Source organism: Malania oleifera, chromosome 5, assembly GCF_029873635.1.
Source record: "Malania oleifera isolate guangnan ecotype guangnan chromosome 5, ASM2987363v1, whole genome shotgun sequence".
NCBI classification, from domain to species: domain Eukaryota; kingdom Viridiplantae; phylum Streptophyta; class Magnoliopsida; order Santalales; family Ximeniaceae; genus Malania; species Malania oleifera.
In genome coordinates, this window is record NC_080421.1 from 65,308,393 (window position 1) to 65,317,936 (window position 9,544).

Below are 9,544 nucleotides of genomic sequence, written 5' to 3' on the forward strand. Positions count from 1 at the left end.
CTTTTGATTTCATGCATGATGAGTAGCTAATCCGTTTAGTTCTCTGGTTGTGATGAAACCCTAAGTTAGAATAGCATAGCTAGGATTCAGTCAATTGCGCATAATAGGGTATGGTTGTTAGAAAGAAATTTGTGTTCACTAGATAGGGTATACCCCATTCTCCTGATCGTGCTCCAGACGATCGGTGTGAACCTGGCTACGCTATGTTACTCGAGCGGATTACTTGACCATTGAAATCCTAATATGGATAATTGACCGAACATAGTTATTGCGAATTAACTAAGGTGGATTCATAACCAGGGAATTGCTTTTCCATAAGAAGTTTAATTCAATTTTAATTTCTTTCGTAGTTTAAATAGAAAACCCCCATTCAATCTTTTCTTCTTGTTCCAGGGTAGTAAACTAGGTTAACTTGGTAAACCGCAACATTGAGTCCCTGAGATCGACACCCAACTTACTTATTGTTGTACTGAACTTAGGATTAGTTAGGTTTATAAATTTTATCTTTGGTAGTTAAGGACTTAAGCCTTACCGAGCCTACCAAATTTTGGCGATGTTGTCGAGGACTCAGTTACTATAGTGAGCCAAATCTTAGTGTAGTTTACTACATGATTTTTATTTTATTTTTTATTATTATTTTTGTTTTCTATTTGAAGTCTTGAGATTCTTTGCTAAATTTTGTATGCAGGGTTTGAGATCTCTGTGTAGAGAGCTGAAAAAATAATAATAAATAAAAAGGGAAAATCGGTTTGGGGGAGCTTAGGAAGAACCGTAGATGGTTTTGAGTTACCAAGGCTCAGTAAAAATAAAACAGTGAAAGGAGGTTTAGTTAAGACCAAATAGTCGATGGTTTTAGGAAAACCGTCAGTAGTTTCCTCTAGGCCAACAACCTATAAATAGGTTCTTAATTCATTTTTTTTGGAAAATTTCTCCCTCTCTCTCCCTCTCTCTCTCTCTCTCTCTAGGGCTGTGGGATACTCTCTCTTTCTCTCTTCAATTTCTCACCCAATTTTAGCCCGAATCGAAGGATAAATATCATTTTGAGATCTCGGCGTCGATTTTCTGCAGTTTAACTGGAGCAGATTAGTTGTTTGAGGATCCTAGGCACCACTCCAAAGCTAAGGTAAGGAGAATATATTAAGTCTGACATTTTTAGAAATTTTACCGATTAAATTATAGTATGTGATTGTAGAATTAATATATGTATGTTTTGAGAAAAATTGGGTTATTGAGTTGAGTAAAACCCTAGAGATGTCTATACCAATAATTTCAGCGAAATATTATAGTATCATTTATCACTCAAACTATGTGGCATTAGTTTGAATATTATGTATAATTAAATTGGTAAGTTTTTATGGTAATGTGTATACATAGATAGAGATATGGTTTTATACATAATTATAGTATGATAGTGCTTTATACAAAACTACAGTGTGCAATATTTTATATAGAATTATAATATTACAGTGTTCTATATAGAACTATAGTATGATAGCATTTTATACAGTGTACAGAATGACAGTGTTCTATATAGAACTACAGCATGACAGCATTTTATACAGAGTTACAGAATGACAGTGTTCTATATAGAACTACAGTATGACAACATTTTATATAGAGTTATAGTATTACAGTAATTTATATATAGAATTCTAGTATGACAGTTTTGCACTCCGATTTTATGTGCCCCTTTTTCATGCACTTAAAACATCAAATATCCTTTTTTTTTCTTTTTGGACTGCGATTGAGACTTATTATAATTCGATCCATTCCTGAATTTTCTTATCCCACATTCATGGTTACCCTTTATCACAAGCCCTTCATCATGTGATATTTCATCACTGAACTTCTTTCTTCGATGAAAGCTCAGTAATGCACTTTTTACCTCTTCCAAATTTAGGGTTTCTTTAGCCATGTTAGAGTCGTAACCCTATTTTCATACGTGTGAGACATAGGTAGGAAATTCAATAGCATCAGCGCCTTATCATCTTCCTCGAATTTCACATCAACACGAATTAAATCACTTATGATTTGATTGAATGCATTGATGTGTTGGTTCAAATCCGAACCTTCCACCATATTAAGTCAATACAACTTTTGCTTAAGAAATAATTTTTTCATAAGAGACTTAGACATATACCGGCTTTCAAGAATCTGCCAAACAACCAATGGAGAATCCTCTTCCATGACATGATACAACACATCATCGGCTAAACAAAGCATGATAGTCGCCACAACCTTTGCTTCCAATTCCTACCAATTTATATCATCCATGCCTTTCGGTTGAACTCCGTATAATGCCTTCACCATACCTTGTTGCACTAACAAATCCTTCACCCTTCTCTACCATAAACCGAAGTTTCACATTCCATCAAACTTGACAACATCGAACTTTGCAGAAGAAGTTCCAGAGGTCATTACAACAATGCTCTGATACCAATTTGCTATGAAATTGAATGCACATTGGAATAAAACGATCATACAATGCAACAACCAACAGTGAAATATATAGAGAACACAATCACGCAAATTACAATAAAAGCAATAACAATGACACAAAGAATTACTTGGTTTGACAATGCCTACATCCACGGGAGTAATCGGCAATGAATTTTCACTATCTTGTGTCTAAAGAAACCAACAACTTATTTGTTAGAACATATACAACATATATATAAAGTTCCCAGAGGTTTTATCTCTGAAACCCAACCTTTCCAATGTCTCAATTTAAAATTTGAAAATTTGTGTTGGGTTACAAAGCCAAACCGTTGACGGTTTCAAACATACCGTCAATGTTTAATACCGAGAGAAAATCATCGTGAAAATAGACTCAGAACCATCGACTAGTTCATTGCTCATGGGCCAAACCATCAACGGTTTCCTTTTGCAGACCAGCATTCTGATTTTCCACTATTTTTTCTCTTTGTACATGTGTTTCATTTAATATATGAGTTATATATCACAGCAGTATTAAACCTATAATTTCAAAGGAATGCCATTATCAACTCATGCCAAGTATGAACCCAATTCCTATCTAGAGGGCAGAGAATTGATCAAAATGGATTCTGTGACAAAGTAGGGAAAGAAGATTATATCAAAGTGTGGAACGATCCATGGATCCACATGATGCCATGTTTCAAACCTTACCCAAGGATTGATATTGAATACCATCCAATAATAGTCAAGATATTGGTGGATGAGGGGAATATAGGTTGGAATATGGAACTGATCCTCAATGCTTTTGAGGAGTAGTCTGTGAACAACATTAGTTGCATTCCAGTACCGTTGGGGGAGGATAAGGATAAACTAGTTTGGCTCCCAATTTTAATGGGAATTTCTCAATCAAGTTAGTTTATCAGATGGAACGGGGAGCCAGATTCACGGGTTCTTCTTTAACTAGCTTCTCATTGAACGCTTTATGGAAACTCAAGATACATGAGAGATTCAAAATTATTTTATGGAGGTGAATTTCTGACTTGCTTCCTATAAGGATGACTTTCAATAGCAGGTTTCATATTGATGATACAAGCTGACCAATTCCACTTGGTGTTTCAGTGTCATTTGGTTTGTATTACATGGTTTGTGGTGTGGGGGATTAGGATTGATCAATTACCAAAGGAATCATTGAGCGAAAAAGTGAGAGTATTTTGAAAAATCAATTGGCTATTGGTATCTGTCATCCGAAAGGTCATAATTTGGCTCTATTCCCTTTTCTGTTTCTTGAATCTATCTGGACAATTAGGAACACAGTTAGATTCAGGGAAAAGAAAGTGGAATTGGGCAAATTTCTAAATGAGTTACTACGAAATTTGAGGACCATTGTTCTCTTGGTGGTCAAATTTAAGCAAAACAAGTCAATGGAAAATAACGAAAAGAGATGAAGAGCTCAATCAGTAATGATTAAGAGTAACTTTGATGTCGCGTTCAAGAAGGAAGAGCATCGCTGCTATAAAACAGTCATAGTCAGGAATGAAAAAGGAAATCTGGTTAAAGGATAGGTGAAAGCTTTTGATATGGCTAATTCGTCTACAGGAGAGGCTCTTGCAGCACAATATGCCTTTAGTGAGGAAAGCTTTTTTAAGTTGGAAGGGTCTCTTGAAGGAGATGCAAAGTTGTCATTGAAAATATTAATCAAGTTTGAATATTCCCAAGGGGAGGTACAATCACATTGCGAAAGATAGTCAGTATTTTTGTTTTTGCTTATAGGGAAGCCAAAATGTTCGCCCACACAAGGTGTAAGGCTCAAATTTTTTAGCTTTATCGGGAGCTCCACCAGTCAACCCAGGCTTCTTTGGGTTTATCTGTGACTAACTTCTTCAGCTATCTCTAGTCTCGGTGGGAGGAGCTCACCAAGTATAAGCCTCTTTCTGAGTTTCCTACCGAGGCAGCAACTATTGAGGCAAAGCATCAAGATTGTTGGCATACCTATCAGTTCTTGATGGGTTTAAAACCTTAGTTCGAATCACTCTGGACTCAGATTTTGAACACATCCCTAGTTCCCTTTTTGTATGAGGCATTTGCAATGATTAATGGTGACGATCAACGATGACGTCTTCTCCCTAGATTTGCTTCTTCTAGTGTGCCCGAGCAGGTTCCCCTTGCAACCTCTACTGGTGCTAGGTCTATTGACCGCATGACTCGATTCTACCAACACTGGCAACAAAATAATCACACCTTTGAGTGCTGCTTCATTCTCCACCCTGAGCTACAGGAGCGTTACTCCGAACAGTGTGGCAAAGGTCGTTGGAGCCGTTATAGAATCTCTTCCTGCACCTTCGGCTTCTCTTACTCATATACCTACTCTTGCTCCATATTTATCTCAGCTTCAATCTTAGATTAGCCTCCTTGCCTCTATTGCATCCTCCTTTATAGCCACCTTTGCTATAGGTAACCCTACTGCCCTTTTAAGTTACTTTGGCATGTCCGGTGGCATGCCCGTTTGGATATTGGACTCAGGGGCGAACATCTATTTGACTAGTGAGACATTTTTCATTACATCCCCTTTCCCTTCGTTGGTTCGTATTGTCCACATTGCTGATGATACCTCTCATTCCATTCATACCCAAGGCACTACCTGTTTATCCTCAACTCTATCTTTATTCCCTATTTATTATGTTCCATAATTTTCCCATAGCTTATTATCTATTAGTCATATTGCCAAACAATATAACTATGTTGTGGTTTTCTTACCTAACTCTTGTTACTTGTAGGACCTGAGTTCAAGGAAGATTTTTGGTAGGGGCTTTGAAAGGGATTGGCTCTGCTACTTTGGTGATTCGCCTTCTTGTCCTACACCCTCTTCTAGCTTTTTGACATCTATTTTGCCTTATGATGTTTCCTCTATTTTCTCTTTAAAAACCTTGGACTTATGGTATGCCCGTTTGGGACATTAAAATTTTAAATATTTGTGTTGGATGTTTCCAGAATTTAATAAAGCTTGAAAAAATTTTAATTTTTAGTGTGCTACTTGCGAATTATCTAAGCATGGTCGTTCGTCTTATCCGTCTCATATGTACCATTCTCTTGCAGCTTTTGATATTGTTTATAATGATGTTTGGGGTCCCTCCCCTATCTCCTCACTCACTCAGCATCGATATTATGTCACCTTTATTGATGATTACTCCCGTTGTACCTGGGTCTACCTCATGAAAAATAAATCCAAAGTTTTCACTCATTTGTAGGCTTTCCTGCGAATGATTAAGACTTAATACAATACAGTGGTTCATATCTTAAGGTCTGACAATGGCCATAAGTACCTCAGTAATGAGTTTCGTGCTGATTTGTGTCAACAACGTATTCTCTAACAGCTGACCTGTCCCTTCACTCCTAAACAGAATGGTGTGGTTGAACACAAAAATCACTACATCATGTCTATTGTCTATTGTCTTCTTTGGGGAATGCGAGTCCCCAAGTCTTATTGGCTTCACATTGTTTTCACTGCAGCCTACCTTCTCAATTGTACCCCGAGTCGTGCATTGCAGAATTATGCTCCACTTTATCCTCTGCATCTTGATGGGTCTCTTTTCTCCCTTTTTCCTAAAGTGTTTGGATGCACCTACTTTGTTCATGACCGGAGTCCTTCTCAAACCAAGCTTAATGATAAGGCCATCCAATGCATTTTTCTAGGGTATTCCTCTATGTCTAATGGATATCGTTGTTATGATCCTATTGGTCGACACACTTATTACTCTTTCGATGTCTCGTTCCATTAGTCTACCCCCTTCTACAATGACTCCTCTCCTTCCATATATGCGCTAGTGCCATCCCCACTTCCTCGACCTGAGCCTATATTTCTCCCATCTATACTAGTGCCCTCTTCTCCGGTGTCGTCTTCATCTTCTGAGCCTCCTACCTCTGCCCCCACTGGGTAAGACCATATCTCTCTCATTCCACAGGTTTACACTCGCTGACCGCGCCCTTTGGAGCCTCTGCCAGGATTTTAACCGAGCTCAGGTATATGTCCTATAGTCCCTAATCCTCCTACTCCCACCTCATGGTATCCTTCTTGAATCGGTAAAGCTTATGATAAACTCTCTTTAGCATGTTCTATTGACTACCTTATCTCCCAGTATCTTTCTTAACAAGATATTTCCTCGAGTTATCAAGCCTTTTTGGAATAGGTTGATGCTATTATCATACCTCGCTCAGTTCATAAGGCCTTATAGGACCCCAAATGGGTTGAAGCCATGCGTACTGAGATGGAAGCTCTACAGCAGCAGCATACTTGGGATCTTGTTCCCCTTCCTTCAGGTGCACGCACGATGGGCTGTAAATGGGTATTCACAGTACAACACCTTGCAGATGGTACTATTGACTAGTATAAAGCCCGCTTGGTAGCCAAGGGTTTTACGTGGATTCCATGTCAGTATTTTCATGCTACATTTGCTTCTATGGCAAAGCTTACTACTATTCACCTCCTAATCTCTTTGGTGGCTTCTTTCACTTGGCCTTTATATTAGCTTGATGTCAAGAACGCCTTCTTAAATAATGATCTTACTGACACTATTTGCATGGATCCCCCTCCTAGTTTTTTTTCTTAGGGGGAGTATTCTAGAAAGGTGTGTAAATTGTGCAAGTCCTTATATGGGCTTAAGAAATCACCTCATGCATGGTTCAAAAGATTCAGTGATGTGGTTCTCTCTATGGGATTTATTCAGTGCCAATCAGACCACACTTGCTTTATTAGGCGTCTCTCTCGTGGTCCTTACAACATTATCTCTGTCTATGTGGATGATATTATTATTACAGGTAATGACTTGTCTAGAATTGCTCAAATTAGAAAGGACTTGGGGGACACCTTTGACATCAGGGATCTGGGACCCCTCAAGTATTTCTTGGGCATTAAGATAGCACACTCTCGCAAGGGCATTTCCCTCTCTCAGAGGAAATATGCCCTAGATCTCCTTATGGACACTAGTGTGTTAGGATGTCAGCCTACTTCTACGCCCTTGGATCAGAATATCTCCCTTTTTGCAGAGTTTGGTGATCTATTAACAGACCCTTCGGTGTATTAGAAAATTGTTGGTCACCTCATCTATTTGACCAACACTCGACCTGATTTGGCCTATGCAGTGAACCTAGTAAGTCAGTTCATGTATTCACCACGGACTTCACATCTTGATGTCGTCTATCACATATTGCGATATGTCAATACCTCACTTGGACTGGGATTATTCTATTCATCTGGAATACAACCAGGTCTTTCTATGTTTACTAATGTTGACTATGCTGGGTCCAAGACTGACAAACGATCTAGCTCAGGTATTTGTACTTTTAAGGGTGATCATTTTCTTTCTTGGAAGAGTAAGAAGCAATTAGTGGTTTCACGTTCTTCTGCTAAGGCTGAGTACCGTGCTATGGCACAAGGTACTTGTGAGATCCTATGGCTATGCTCTCTCCTATTTGAGATTTGCTTTCCTGTGACAAACTCTTCTTTGTTGTTTTGTGACAACAAGTTTGTTATATCTCTCTCTTCTGATTCAGTTCTTCCTAAAAGGACCAAGCATATTGAGGTAGATATTCACTTCATTAGGGAAAAAGTTCATTTTGGGATTATCTCTCCCCACTTTATCTCCTCCAAAGGTCAGGTTGGTGATGTCTTCACCAAGTCTATTGGCCTAGGTTTATTACAGACTGCTCTCTCTAAGTTTCAACTTGTCAACATCTTCGTTTCAGTTTAAGGGGGAGTATTGAACATTATGTATAGTTTTTAGTCCCACATCGGAATGTTAGGATAGTCTCACTCTCTTGTATAGCTATATATACATCTCAAAGTTGTGAGCTAAGTACACCAAGTGATATTCACTTCTACTTGTATAGTTCTCTCTCTTTTACTTTCTTCTATTATATTAAAATTTATCCAAATTCACTAAAATTTAAATTTAAAGTCTAAAATTTATGCTCTTAGCTCAAAGGTGCTCTCTTGGTGGCAGTGAGTCGGCTAAGGCTATTGTTTTTCTTCTTTTGGTGGTCTCATGCTATTTTGTGTCATTTTTGTTGTGTAGTCTATAGCCTTCTTGCCCAGCCAAAAAAAAAAAAAGCAGGGGGGGGGGGTGTGGTGGTGGGTTCTTTTTTTTTTTTTTATCTTCTTTAGAATGGAATTACATCTTCTCATATAGCTCCAATTTAAAACATCTTAACAAATAAATATTTTTTTTATAAAAGTATTTTTTATAACTACTTATTGACAAATACTTCATTTACAATTAAATAAGTACTTATTTTCAAAAAAAAAAAAATATCTTTCTAAACTATTTAAAGAAATAAATAGTTTTAAAAAAATTAAAAAAAATTAAAATATTTATAATAAGAAATCTCATACTACTTTTAGATAAATATTTTTTCTATAAAAATACTCTTTTATAAGTAGTTCCAAACAATACCATAAGTATTCTAATATTTATGATAATTAAAAAATAGTGGTAATTAACTGTTATTTTATTTAAAAACAAAAGTGAAGACACATTGAACAAATTTTTAATTGATCTAGTTTACGTTTCCCTTCTAAGCAAAGGTTCAAATCCCAATTTTCATTGTTGGGAAATAAGGTTGAGTATGATCTATCCTTAACCTATTCTTGTGGAGTCAATTATATATACTCTACTCATAGATTTAAAATAATAATAATAATAATAATAATGGCATTAAAAATATACTATTAACAGTTTACATTATTTTTTTATATATTGAATGATAATTTTTTTCACTTATTTGTCACACTGAGAAGACAAATTAAATCCATATTTCTTCTTTCACCTATTTATTTGCAAAATGAAAATCAAAGAATAAATTTATAAAAATAAATTTGCAGTGCAATTAATATTTTTTGAAGTGAAAATAAACGCTTTCCTAAAAAAATATTTCAAATTATTTATATTTTAAAAATAGAACTAAATAATTAGCTAATTTTTTATTTTAGTTTATATTTTTTCATTTAAATTTAAAATTTTCATTTCATTAATTATTGAAAGCAATACCAAGCCCCTTAAATTTTATAGTGTAGCACCAAAAATATGTATGTCACAAAAATAGAAATAAAAATAGA